This window comes from Palaemon carinicauda, chromosome 16, assembly GCF_036898095.1.
Source record: "Palaemon carinicauda isolate YSFRI2023 chromosome 16, ASM3689809v2, whole genome shotgun sequence".
Taxonomy (NCBI): Eukaryota; Metazoa; Arthropoda; class Malacostraca; order Decapoda; family Palaemonidae; genus Palaemon; species Palaemon carinicauda.
In genome coordinates, this window is record NC_090740.1 from 32,934,157 (window position 1) to 32,949,481 (window position 15,325).

Consider the following 15,325-nt stretch of genomic DNA (forward strand, 5'->3'; position numbering starts at 1 on the left):
TGATAATAATAATAATAATAATAAAAATAATAATAATAATAATAATAATAATAATAATAATAATAATAATAATTCTAGGAAAGATGTTTCAAATACTAATGGAACAATAAGGATATTACTATGGGATAGACTCCGACAAAATCTCATTTTATTACAGTACAAGAAAAGCATAAACATCTACTGTATTTGCTTGGGAGTATGAGGACGTACTTTTAAGTATGTACAGGACACAGTACCAACCAACTAAAGCTTAATAATTATGAATATAAAAGTGATCAATGTGATTATTTTTGAGTACCTGAAAACAGTACAATAACTAAAGATTTTCGTAACATAGAACGTATTGCAATGCACTATAAATTATATATATATATATATATATATATATATATATATATATATATATATATATATATATATATATATATATATATATATAAAGGTGTGTGTGTGTGTTTGTGTTTGCATCTATAAACAGGGGCATAATTCAAAGTACTTTAATGTAGTAATTATAGTTCATTTGTACGATATTTAGAAGAGCTTGAAGAAAAAAATATACATAGTAGAGAGGAAACAAGTGCTTATATCAAAAGCACACTGTATTATGCCAGGTGGTTACTTGGAAATCTGTCCAATGAGTCGCTGATTCAGGACTTTATAAAGTTTGGCACCGATTACTATTCTAAATATTTCGTCCAAGTAAGAATAAATATAAATGTTGACTTCATTTGTGTAAAAATTCCTAGTGTAGACAAAACACGTTACTTTGATACTAACATGTGTATAAAAGTTAATCTTTGTAAATATCGAAGAGGATTGTATGATTTTGTAGTTAAATAGAAATAAATAATTTTTTACAATTTTTTGTACGTTTATACATAGCCTTCAAGACAGTATTAAAAACATGAAGGTCCTCAATTGCTTTGCTTTCCAACTTTCGACACCTTTGTTCTCTTTTCATTTAGCTGTTCACTTTTTTTACCTTTATCTGTGAATGTCTAGCAAACATACTACTACTACTACTACTACTACTACTACTACTACTACTAACAATAATAATAATAATAATAATAATAATAATAATAATAATAATAATAATAATAAGATATTTTTTTTCTACATACGTTTGAATAAATTCTCTCCTTATCTACGATTTCATATCTTATATTACTTCAGCATCTTTTGGTATCCAACGCTCTCTCTCTCTCTCTCTCTCTCTCTCTCTCTCTCTCTCTCTCTCTCTCTCTCTCTCTATTAATTCGTAAATGGCAAACATAACAAACATGTTAAAATTATGAGTGTGTAACTCAATACCTTTAATGGCGATCATGGGCTGAACTCTCTCTCTCTCTCTCTCTCTCTCTCTCTCTCTCTCTCTCTCTCTCTCTCTCTCTTAAATCACAAACATTTTCCTTCAACTGAATGTCTTGATTTAGGTGTCCGGTGAGGTAATTCCGAAAGTGATATTTAAATACGTGATTACCTAATTAAAATCTGCTTCTTTGGCTTTTGTGGAGCAAAGTAAATTACGATAAATAGCTTAACACAGGGAAACCAAAGTATGGTTAAATGTGAAGGCAAACATACAATATACAGTATATATATATATATATATATATATATATATATATATATATATATATATATATATATATATATATATGTGTGTGTGTGTGTGTGTGTGTTTGCGTGTGTGTGTGTGTAGGTGTGTGTGTGAGTGTGTGTGTGCATGTGAATGAATATACATTTATATATATAAGGGGCGTTCATTAAAAATTTCCCCTGACCCACTTCCAACAGACATAGACAAACAAAACTTGAAACAGTTATTAGCCTTTCTCTACATAGGCACCACCTAGGGTTATGTAATTTTTCCATCGTTTTATACAACTCTGGAGACCTTGTTTGTAAAAATTTGTGGGCTGAGCCTCAAAACATGATTCCACCTTGGAAATCATAGTCTCACCATCTTGAAAACGTGTGCCCTTCAAAAATGACTTCATGGATGGAAAAAGGTGAAAGTGAGATGGTGTTAGGTCAGGAGAATAAGGGGGTGCGGAAGAATTTCATAGCCCCAAGAGTGTACTTCGGTCTTGGCGATATGCGAGTTGTGGACTGTAGCACTGTCTTGTAAGAGTCGGACTCTTCTGGCCACCATGCCGTACATTTTGAGTTTGATGGATTCTCGTAATTTACGCAGTAGTGAAGCATAGTAAGTCCCAGTAATTGTGGTACCCCTGGCCAGGAAATCCGTCATCACTACTCCGTACTGATCCAAAAAGATGCTAAGCATGACCTTTCCTGCACAGGGTTGCACTCTTGCCTTCTTTGGGGGTGGTGAGTCAAAGTGCTTCCACTGCATAGACTGGATCATAGTGATGGATCCCTGGATTCAGGATCATAGTGATGGACCCCTGGATCAGGATCATAGTGATGGATCCCTGGATTCAGGATCATAGTGATGGACCCCTGGATCAGGATCATAGTGATGGATCCCTGGATTCAGGATCATAGTGATGGACCCCTGGATCAGGATCATAGTGATGGACCCATGTTTCATCCTGTGTGATAACTCGGTAAAAAAAAAAGGGCTTATCGGTTTTGTTGGCACTTGTCTAAAAGAGTCTTTGACTAATCGACTCGTTCCTGCTTCTGAAAAGGAGTAAGGAGCCTAGGAACCCACTGTGCAGACATCTTATGCATGTGCAAATGATCCTGAATGATTTTTTCCACAAACCCTACACTTATCTTCACAGTTTGGGATAACTGATGAACAGTTATATGGCGGTTTTCCAAAATGGGAGCCTCTATTTGATGGATGGTCACTTCACCGAGGGCAGAATGGGGACATCAAGGAACAGATGCTGTTTCGACAGATGTTTGACCACACTTGAACTGGCGATACCAGTGTTTTACAACGCCATGTGATGGAGCTGCATCTCCATAAGTTTGTTTCATTTCATCAAAGGTCTGTTTTGGAGTGCGACCTTTCAAATATAGAAACCTGATCACTGCTGGGTACTCGACTGGGTCCATAGTTACATCTTACTTTAATCTAACGCCTGTAAAAAAAGGAAGCAATGCAAGTTCAGTGCTGCAAATTATCATGTAACCTATAAACTCATGTACCAATACACAGGTAAAATTTCAATCAAATGAAAAGCTTAAGTTGGTCAGGGGAAATCTTTAATGAACGTCCCTTGTAAACATATATACCATCACCATTATCTCCTACGCCTATTGACGCAAAGGGCCTAGATTAAATTTCGTCAGTCATTACTATCTTGAGCTTTTAAACTAATACTTCTCCATTCATGATCTCCTCCTTCATGCTTCATAGTACTTAGTGATGTAGGCCTGAGTCTTCCAACTCTCCTAGTGTATTCCCTTGTGAAGCCCAGTTGAAACTAAACCTATTGGGGAGTGCAAAGTGCATGCCCAAACCTTCTCCATTTACACCTTGCCATGATCTCATCCACATATGGCACTAAAGTATTCTCTCTTATAGCTTCCTTTCTAATCGTGTCCTGCCATTTCACTGCCAATATCCTTATGAGGGCATTGTTCTCAAATCTACTAAATCTGTTGGAGATTGTTTCATTGCAATACCACATCCCATGTCCATACAGTTACACTGATCTCACTAAACTGATATATAGACTGATTCTATATGTAATTTCAAGCGATTTGATTGCAAGATTTTGCTTAAGCTAGCCATTGTCTGATTTGCCTCTTTTAATCTTTCATTAAACTCATGTTCTAAAGATTCTGTATTAGAGATCATAGTTCTTAAATATTTAAATGATTCCACCTCATTAATCTTTTCTCCTTCAAATGATATTTCATCTTCTATTGCACACTCTGTTCTCATCATTTCAATCTTTCTTCTATTTATCTTGAACCCAACCTCATGTGACATTTCATGCATTCTAGTAAGTAAGCTTTGCAAGTTCTGTGGTGTTCAGCTAATAAGGACAGTGTCATCAGCATATTCTACGTCAACCAATTTCCTGTTACTAATCCAGTTCCATCCTTCTCCACCATCCCCAACTGTTCTATGCATTTAACAATACACAAGTAGAATAAACAACTTAGGTGACAACATTTCCTTGGAGCAATCAACTGTTCACTGAGAGTTCATTTGATAGGACTTCAATAACATTAACTTTCCACTTGCTATGCTCAGGAACAGATTTAATCAAATTTACATATTCAAGAGAAACGCCATAATAACGAAGGACTCTCCACAAAATTGGCTGGTGCACACTATCAAAGGCTATTTCATAGTCCACAAATGCCATCAAAAGTGGATTTCTATATTCTATACATTGCTGTACCAAATGCCTGAAAATTAAAATTTGGTTAGTATATCTTCTATCTTCTCTAAATCCTGCCTGTTCATCTCTCAGATTTTCATCAATCTTTCTCTCTAGTCTCTTTAGAATGAGCATAATATATATTTTCCTGACAACTGACGTAAGTGAAACGCCTGTGTAATTATTGCAAACTGACGTAAGTGAAATGCCTCTGTAATTATTGCAATCAGTCAGATCTCCTTTTATAACCATTTTCACCAATACTCCTGGCTCCCATTCATAAGGATTTGCCTCTTCACTCCACATCCTACAAAATAATCTTGTAAGTATTCTGGACAAAAAACCCTTCCTTTCCCTGCCTGTCTTTTCTTTTTTCAATCTTAGTCGCCTGCACTTTCAGGGGGCTCCTAATCTTACCTAACATCGCATGAGGGTCTGCCCTTATCTTTTAATTTTCTGCTGTACTTCCTTTTTTCCCTTTTCCTTATTTCTTCCCATCCCGAGTTCCTGCCTTCAGTCTATAAACTGGATTGTGTCCAGAGATACTCTTCCTTTCCCAATATTCCCCACTTCCCTTTCCTTATCCTTACCCAGGGAGTCCCTTCATTTTCCTCGAATATTATCTCAGCTGTTATTCTATCGTAATCAGGGACGTTCCATCTCTTTAGTTTTTCAATGATAGCTTCGACTTTAAACAGACTGAATTCATTCATGGGCACATCAAGGTCTTCCTCAGCTTCAGGTATATCAATCAAATTACTCCCTTCATATCTAGTTTGGGTCGTTCATATGAAGAAAATAAAAAGTTTGGAAAGAAGTGAAGAGAGTAAGGAAGGGTGGTTCGAGAATTGAGGAGACAGTGAAAAGTGGAAATGGAAGGTTGTTAAAAGGAGAGGAGGCAAAGGTGAGTGGAATATTTGGAAAGTTTACTGAATGTTGAGGATGATAGGAAGGCAGATGTAATTGCTGTTGCAGGTGTTGAGGTGCCATTGATGGAAGAGGAGAATGAGAGAGGGATTACAAGAGAGGAAGTGAGGAGAGCACTAGATGAAATGAGAGTAGGAAAAGCACCTGGTATGGATGGTGTGAGGACTGAGAGGTTAAAGGAAGGAGGTGTGATTATACTTGAATGGTTGGTGAGATTGTTTAATATGTGTTTTATGTTATTAATGGTACCAATAGACTGGGTGTGTGTGTGTATTGTACCACTATATAAAGGTAAGGGAGATGTGCATGAGTGTTGTTATTCAAGGGGTTTTTATTTGTTGATGTGAGTGTGGTTGGAAAATTGTATATTAGAGTACTAATTATTAAGATTAAGGATAAAACAGAGAATGCAATCTTAGAAGTACAGGGTAGTTTTAGAAGAGGTAGGGGATATATGAATCAGATTTTTAGTTAGGCAGATATGCGAGAAATATTTAGCAAAAGGCAGGGAGGTGTATGTTGCGCTTATGGATCTAGAAAAAACGTGTGATAGAGTTGATAGGGAAGCTATGTGAAATGAGATGAGTTTATATGGAATTGGTGGAAGATTGTTGCAAGCAGTGAAGAGTTTCTACATAGGTAGTAAAGCATATGCAAGGATAGGAAATGAAGTGAGTGGTTCCCAGTGAGAGTTGGGCTAAGACAGGAAAGTGTGATGTCGCCATGATTGTTCAATTTGTTTGTTGATGGAGTGGTGAGAGAGGTGTATGCTCAAGTGCTTAGTCAAGGATTGAAACTGATTGACGTGAGTGATCATGAATGGGAGGTAAATCAGTTGTTGTTTGCGAATGATACTGTACTGGTTGCAGACTCGGAAGAGAAGCTTGGTCAATTAGAGATATAGTTAGGAAGGGTATGTGAGAAAAGGAAGTTGAGAGTTAATGTAGATAAGAGTAAGGTTATGAGATGCATGAGAAGTGGTGCGAGGTTGAATGTTATGTTGAATGGAGAGTTAATTCAGGAAGTAGATCAGTTTAAGTACTTGGGTCTATTGTGGAAGCAGATGTACGTCAGAGAGTGAAAGAAGGATACAAAGTGTTGGGGGCAGTGAAGGGAGTAGTAAAGAATAGAGGGTAAGGCATGAATGTAAAGAGAGTTCTATATGAGAAAGTGATTGTACCAACTGTGATATATGGATCGGAGTTGTAGAGAATTGAAGTGACTGAGAGACAGAAATTGAATGTGCTTAAGATGAAGTGTCTGAGGCTGGCGTATCTCGTTTAGATAGGGTTAGGAACGAAGTAGTGAGGGTGAGAACAGGTGTAAGAAATGATTTAGCAGCTAGAGTGGATACATAAGTGTTGAGGCGGTTTGGTCATGTTGAGAGCATGGAAAGTGGCTTTTTGCTAAGGAAGGTGATGAATGTAAGGGTTGATGGGAGAAGTTCAAGTGGAAGGCCAAGGTTTGGGTGGATGGATGGAGTGAAGAAAGTTCTGGGCAATAGGAGGATAGATGTGAGAGAGGCAAGAGAGCATGCTAGAAATAGAAATGGATGGCGAACGATTGTGACGCAGTTCCAGTAGGCCTTGCTGCTTCCTCCAGTCGCCTTGGTGGCCGAGGAGGTAGCAGCAGTAAGGAATTCAGCGTGTGAAACTTTATTTATGGTGGATAACGGAGGAGGGTGGGCTGTGGCACCCTACCAGTACCAGCCAAACTCGGCTGAATCTCTCATCAGGCTGGGAGGAGCAGAGAGGAAAGGTTCCCTTTTGATTTTATGTATTGCCGTCTGGGAGTTGCATAATTTCTCAGAGCTCGGGTATTATCCAAGAGTAACAGATTTATGTAAAAACAAACAGCTGAGTTCGGAACTCGGGAGGTTATGTAATTTTCCAGCCGTAATATATAAAATATTGTTGGTGCCGAGACCCGGGACCATTATATATATATATATATATATATATATATATATATATATATATATATATATATATATATATAATCAGTTTGTGTAGTTCTCCATGTATAGCATGTGTGTGTTTATTTCCCTTGACAGTGTAGCACAATATGAATTCCGGCTTCTATCATCTTATCAAGTTTATAGGAGTGAAGTTCATAGTCCCATTATCCTTTTCTTGACCCCAACAGATGCTGGTGCCCATTTACAGCTGATTGGGTTCACTAACGTTATGGATACCTTGGAAAATTTTTGCTTCATATAGATCAAGAGTATGATACCAAGCGCCATAAAAAAAAAAAAAAAAAAATAAAAAAAATAAGTAAAAAAAAGGAGAGTAAAAATAAAGCAGAAGAATTTCAAGCAACTCCGGATATACAAGAGGATATTCAAGATTACACACTATCTAAAGACAGCCTAGTAAGAGAGTTCAGAAGACGATTCATAAGATGAAGACTTTACACAGGGAAATAAACTTTATTTGGACTCAAACTCACCAATTCCTCGATCATGTCATACAAGTAATTTGAAAAAAAAGTGAAACACACATTAATCAACCGAAGAAATACAAGCCTTATTACTAAGACTCCCATATTTTTCCAATCTTTCCCTTTTGCAAAATTCACAACAATTAGCTTCAGTAACAAAATCTTTGGTATAAAAGTATAAGGTGTCCGTCTATAATGAAGGCCAGTAAAGGAATTTAAACCGAAGAAAATTATTACTGGTTATAGTAGAGTAGCAGCAGTGTCTGATCAATTTTGAATTACATTATCAAGTGAAAAATTATAAGTGAAATTCTGTCAAGAGTAAATGTAGACATCAGCCAGCTCCTCAAAAAAAAAAAGTAAATTGATCAGCTGATGCTTAAAATTAATTTTAGAATACTGTTTGCTTAAACAATTCCATTATTATTGTCATTTTCTCTATTAGAGAACTGGCACTATCAACAGTAAGGGTAATCATCATAGTAATTATAGTGCAGTAGTGATAATTATCAATGGTATTGGTAAATTTCAAATCAAGGAGAAAATTTATCTGTTCATTTTGCAGGAAATGTTTCTTTAAAAATGAAATCTGCATCATTTCAGGAATTATTATGCAAGAACAAATTAACCAAGTGTAAATATCAAAACACAGGATAAAAAAATACCCCACCAGATAGCAGGACTCATTGCTAATTCACATATTTTAACCAAATAATAAACATGAACTGGCAGGGAAGTTTTGTAATCATGATTTCTCTCTTTTCAGCAATGATTCTAGAAAAAACAATTAGTAGATTTTATCCTATTGAAAAGAATGATATTCATAACACGATTCATGACCAATAGACTCCGGTAAAATAGAATAATCAGAATAAAGTGTAATGAAACAGCAAGTAGAGGAAGGAGAAGAAGAAGAAGAGGTTAAGAATAATAATAAAAAAGATAAACATTGACGAGAACAGAGCTAGGAACAAGGGAAGTGGTGTGGGATAGGAGAAGGAGTAAAAGATAAGCAACCGATGTTACAATCACAGTGGAAGTCCAAGTTTCACCCCTTGAGGCATGACGAGCTTATGTGTGACTTTGTTATAAGTTAGATGACATCGTTTTCTATGACGTCACACATCTCATCCCTTACCCCTCTGACCCACCCCCTCTCTCTTCACAAACGAGGGACACAAGAGGTCACTTCATCCAGAGGGGAAGACTTTAACCAAGTAGCTAAGTGCCACTGAGTAAGTGCCACACTGCATGCCTGAATACCCCGGTGTTTTTAGAGAGCGGGGCTGTCGGGGAGGGGGGTGGAGTTCGTTGTGAAGGGGTGACTTATAAGGCATTTCAGAGCTAGAGTAATTTGTTAGGGAATGAATAAGGCTTGGCATCACTTTACCTTAGTGAGTTATCGCTGTTATTGTATCTACGATTGATTTATGAGAGATAAATGAATGGAAAGATGAGGATGATTGACGATGGGAATGAATGAATGAGGGGAGAAGCAATGGGGGGGGGGCACCAGAAACATGCAGACCAGAAAACTGCCTCCCCCAGTTTATCTACAATCCATCCCACAACAACGCCTGTTCCGGAATCCAAATTAGCTTGCTTTCGGTTACCTCGGATATGAAATCATACTTTTTTTTTTTAATTGTAAAAACCTCTCTAACCAACAAAACTATCGGTAAGATAAATATGCTGTCACTACACGATGAAAACAATGATGATGTAGAAGATGATAACCACGCAAATGATAATGGTTAATATTGATTATAATTAAAACTGATAGATGTGTACCACCAAATACGGTCTTGAATATTATATATAGGGCAAGTTATACGAGCTATTTTAAAGGAGGATGGAGGCGGTACGAAAGCAGAACATGCAACACTTTCGTCATTTCATTTTCATTTTGTTTTTCCCATGCAACACTTTAATCACTTCATTTTCAATTTATTTATTTATTTTCTTTTTTTTTTTTTTTTAAAGAAGACAAATAACGTTACTTCGAATTAGGATATGGCTTCACAGTTCTCAATAAACATTTAATGTAGGTGTTATATTACTCGGAAATATGTATAGGCCTGTGACCCTGAAAAGGGGATTATTTCTTTTAGCTGAATGGAAAGGTGGGTGGAAGAAAAGTAAGGTTTATTAGCCAACTGAATTTCTGTAAGTAATAAGAATGGTCAACGAGTACCACGAGTTAAGAGGAAGCTCCGAAGACCCGGAGTCTTCACTCTAATGGTTAACGATGGTTAATAATAACGCAATTATTATAATCTTTATTGACCAAATTAACTGAAGCCTTGGCGGAAGTAGAAGCCTCGGTTATGTCTTCATAAAATCATTGAAAACGTTGATTGCAGTCAGTCAAATTTTGATGAGGATGTAATAGGAAAACATCAGCTATTAATTCTAACCGTAATAATTGTGGTAAACCTGGGATGCTTTCTTATTTTTTTTTTCAATTTTCCCATGGACAATGATACCATTATCATTATTATAATCGTTATCACCATTATTATTAATATTGCTGTCATTTTATAACAACCATTGCTTATTATAATTATTGTCATTATCATCAGTTTTTATTATATTGTATCCTTAATGAAATTTGATTTTAAGTCTCTCAAAAATCTGTTAATTACTAATAAAGTTGAAGTGTTATTTCGGCTTTGGTCTCTGCTTTTCCTACTCAGTCTTTGGCGGTCTACATGCTCCCAATCTACTAATGTAGAGTATATATATATATATATATATATATATATATATATATATATATATATATATATATATATATATATGTGTGTGTGTGTGTGTGTGTGTGTGTGTAAAAGAGAGAGAGAGAGAGAGAGAGAGAGAGAGAGAGAGAGAGAGAGAGAGAGAGAGAGAGAGAGAGACAGACAGACAGAGAGAGAGAGAAACGTGATGAAAAAGGCGCATTCTTAATGTGTACTGGATTGCCAATGCAATCACATATGTTTTACCATACATCACTATCATATTGCAATTTAAAAGTTGCCCTGTAAGCGAAGTACAGAATTGCCAACACGAAGATCAAAGATATGCCCAGGAGAGAGTTCAGATAAGTAGGAGAGTAAAAAGAAAATGACTTGTACAAAAAAAAAAAAATGTATAAGTATGAATTGAATTTTTACAATTTTCGTAACCAATAGAAGATAAACCAAACAAAATTTTCAATATCACCAAAGCATGTAAATAAGAAAATTAAAATGGTGTATAAAGGATATAAGAGTAAAGAAATTCCAAATTATTGCCAAAAATAAAGTCGAAGAAAAATATAGATAAAAAAAGAAAGTGTAGATCAATAGTGAAAATTTGAGAGTAAAAGTAGGAATCTAACAAAGAAAAAAAATGATTATTTTCAAAATCGAAGTGGAAAAGAGAAGTCTCCCACGCTCGAAGACTAACTGCAGCAGCGTCCATCAACCAAAGCAAAGTTGATTACGATTGAATCAATCGAATGATTTTTATCCGGATTATATTTCTCCTTCGGCTGCAGCCTCGTCCATGATTTATCGTACGAAGCACACAGCGCTCCCTGTGACGTCATATGCACTGCCTCTCTTATCAACACAGAAATGACACACACACAAACACAAGCTCTCTAACTCGAAGCTCTCACGTTCCTCGAAGTGCAGGCGGCCGCAGATGACGCAACTTCGGATCGGAGAAATGAATACGTGACGTAGAGATCATCTGTGTAAGCTATTTTATAATTTGCGTAAAGTCCATGTCCGTCCTTTAAGTTTGAATTATTAGACTTCACATTCCTCTGAAGAAGCTTCTGTTTGCGTTTCGTTTAACGATGTTACTGGTTCCAATATCGCAAGAGGACATTAGTTGCCATTTTCGTCAACTTCGACTCACTAAAAAGAGAGGTTTATTGATAAAGATAAAATACATATATGCATAAAAAGTATGTACATATATATATGTATATATACAGTACCTATATATATATATATATATATATATATATATATATATATATATATACACATATATATTATATATGTGTGTGTGTGTGTGTGTGTATATACAGTACCTATATGTATATATAGATATGTATAAGTATAGGTGTATATAAATACTGCATGAAGCATATAATATATACATGGTTAATGTGTGTATGCTAATCTTTTTGTGATTCTGTCTTTTATGATAACTAAAATGTTTTATATCAACCGTATTCCATTCAACCAATTTGATTTATACCGGACGAATATATGCAATGGCACATCATTCTATATAAAATTATAGATCAAAGAAAGAAAATCTTTCACATACCCTTCGATTCATTTATCAGTTTCAGGTTATCTTTTATTCTTGACAATATCTGAATATTTATTTCCTGAGATCACCGCTTCCTCTATGACAAATTGCTTTATTCTCTGATTGTTTGGCAGTAATATTTCTTACTTTTTCTGGATAAAGCGTTGACATATGGTATGCACAATTTATGTTATTAATTTATTCTGCGTTGTTAGATACTGATAAAGGTGTTTATTAGTGCACTGTGGTAAATAACACCGATAACAATATCAAAATGTTATAGGAAAGATGGGTAACAGAAAAATTAGGGCATTTAGCTAGCTAACCATGGTAGAGAATAGTTTGGAAAGTTAAGTATTAGTAGATTAATGTAAAGCATGGTTTAACCACGATAAAAGGTACACTTTCCCAGCATTAAGGTTTATATATATGTTATATATATATATATATATATATATATATATATATATATATATATATATATATATATATATATATATATTACATTATATTTACTTAGTAAATTCTTCTAATCTACTTTTTCCACAAGAAAATATCTTATTAGTATAATGGCTGAGGTTTACCGTCTTAAACATATGAAAATACTCTTCCCCACCACCTGCAACCTGTGTATTTCGATAGTTACTCTCTTCTACCTCCGTTTCCTTCGTTAATTCTCCATTGTATTGATTTATTTTACCACATATTTTGGTGGCTAACCTGTATATCCCTTGATTAATTGGTTCTACCTTGTATTTTTTGTGTATTTGTTCTATATTTAGAACTTCATCGCCTTGATTGTTTCTCACTGCGGACCTGAGTATCCCATTTTGGAATTTCCTAATGCCTTAAAGTACATTGGAAGCTGATGCTAAACACGTGGGTAAGATATAAAAATACACTACTAATTTTCTGCATTATAGACATTATAGCAATAATTTGTTGTTCTGCATTGCTAAAAATGAACAACATTGCTATGAATTTTCATTCAATCATTGATCAAATTATAGATAATTCCTGAAGTTAATCCTAGTTGACAAGTCCTCTATTTTTAGATATGGACATTCAAAGACACAAGATAAGTTGTTCACAAACTACTAAATATCCAAAAAGGTCAATCCCTTTAAAAATGATTAATTGAATTCTTATCCACCGCATCACTTAATCAATATGCAACTGACATCAGATTTAACTACTGTAATGTTTTGATATAAATTACCATTTGACACAAGTTTTAAAGTAGTTTTATTATTCGTGAAATCAAATTTCAGATTATATATATCAGGTGGCCACTTGGATCTTCGTGAAGAACCTTTGGTACTTAGTAACTACACGTTATCTGAATCAAATAACTCTGTCAGTCTTTTAGTACTTGACTGTTGACCTAACTTATTCATCTAACACACGCTCACGAACGAACAACTCAATTCACGTTGATCTATGTGAGTTCTAAATATGCCCAGGCACTATGTCATGACAACTATAATTTTTTTTGATAAATGATCATTCGTTATTTGAAAAAAAAAAAAAAAATCCATGATGAGTGTCTCAAATCTCCGTTTGAAACCATACATAACTCACGCAGACGGCGACTAAACAAATACAATTTCTTAAGCAATAGGAAAGTTTCAGTCCGTTAGTCACTACTGACCATCAATTATCATTTGACTCCATCTCAATTATGATTTGAAAGTCTTTCAACAACAAAGTCCCGACTTGAGGCAAGCATCAGTAACGTAGTCGCCCTCTCACTGTTTGGCACTGGGTGCAAGATAATCCAATAAAAAATGTCTCCGGTCAATAACCGTTTGACCTCAACCTTCTTGCATTAGTTCCAGATGTACGTTCATTCCTTTCCTTTTCATTGACTCTAAACGTAACGCCAGTTATATCATTTACTTATCATTTAGACCAGTTGATAATTACGCAGAATGGGAATCATCATTCAATAGCATTTAGACTCACTTAATTGACAGGGTTAAATCATACAATCAGGACTTTAAGTTTTGGTTTTTAATTAATTATTTTATCAAATGACGCAAAACATCATAATTTTAGTAAAAAAAAAACAAACGCGTATTCTAAGTGTTCGCCCTTCCTCTCATCAAAAATTATATCAAATCATACAATCACTAGGATACATGATATGGGGCAGTTGATAAGATTAGACAGAGCATAAATATTATCTTTTTTCTATATGTAATTAACTATTGACGAAGTCCAGTAATGATAACTATTTTCGTTGAATTCGTAAACCTATTTAATTACACCTAGAAACAACAGTTTCTGATAATGTTACTATTCTTCTGATTTCCTGGATAACAAAGGTTTTGAAAACCTAATTAAAAAAAAAAAAGAATTAATCTGGCCTACACCTTCACCTCCAAAAACAAGTCATGTCGTCTAATTCCGAACTCAAACACGATAATCTTCAAGATATACCGCTCCTCTGAAACGGTTACTGATACTTTTGATAACCATTAAAATTTCTACAAAAGGAATCGAAAACTCGAAATTGAGATATGTATATGATATATCCAAGAGAATAAAAAATAAACGGGGCAGATAAATTCATGCTTCATATATCACTTGGCGATCATCAAGCATTACGAAAATGTGCATCACTGTTTAACCCGGACAGAGGAACATATATCTAACAAGAAAATAACTACATCAACTACAATGTTAAAATCGAGTATAAACCAGCGATATAAAAGAGAACATTAATGAAATCTCAATGAATTATGACATTAAAATATAGGAAGATAAAAACATAGGGAATGAAAAAAACATTACCATATGCCCCATGCTGGATTTTGGGGACACGTAATATATTCAGAATCTCGCATTAGCATAATTTATACACGACTTCCCATAACTAATGTGAACTCGATATCTACCCCGAGGGGAAAGTCCCTCTTCAGTATAAAGGGAAAGAGACAAAGGATGAAAGAAAAATAATCTGTCATATTAGAAAAATCTAAATAAAAATTAACATAAATTTTTGAACGACTGGAAGGAATTCCATTTCCTATGAAACTTTATTGTACTCTCTCTCTCTCTCTCTCTCTCTCTCTCTCTCTCTCTCTCTCTCTCTCTCTCTCTCTCTCTCTCTCTCTCTCTCTCTGTCTCATTCATATTGCAATAATAAAATTTCTATAATAAACGAATGCAATTACTCTTCCTGTATTCACCCCTATAAATTTAGAAAGCAATAATTGACCCCTGACAGAGAGGGCGAATGTACTCTCATGCTCTCCTCGTGTGTTGTCACACAGTTGTTATTCCACACCTGAGAAACGCTCTTTAGCATTCCTTCATAAACACATGCAACCTAATGATTTAAT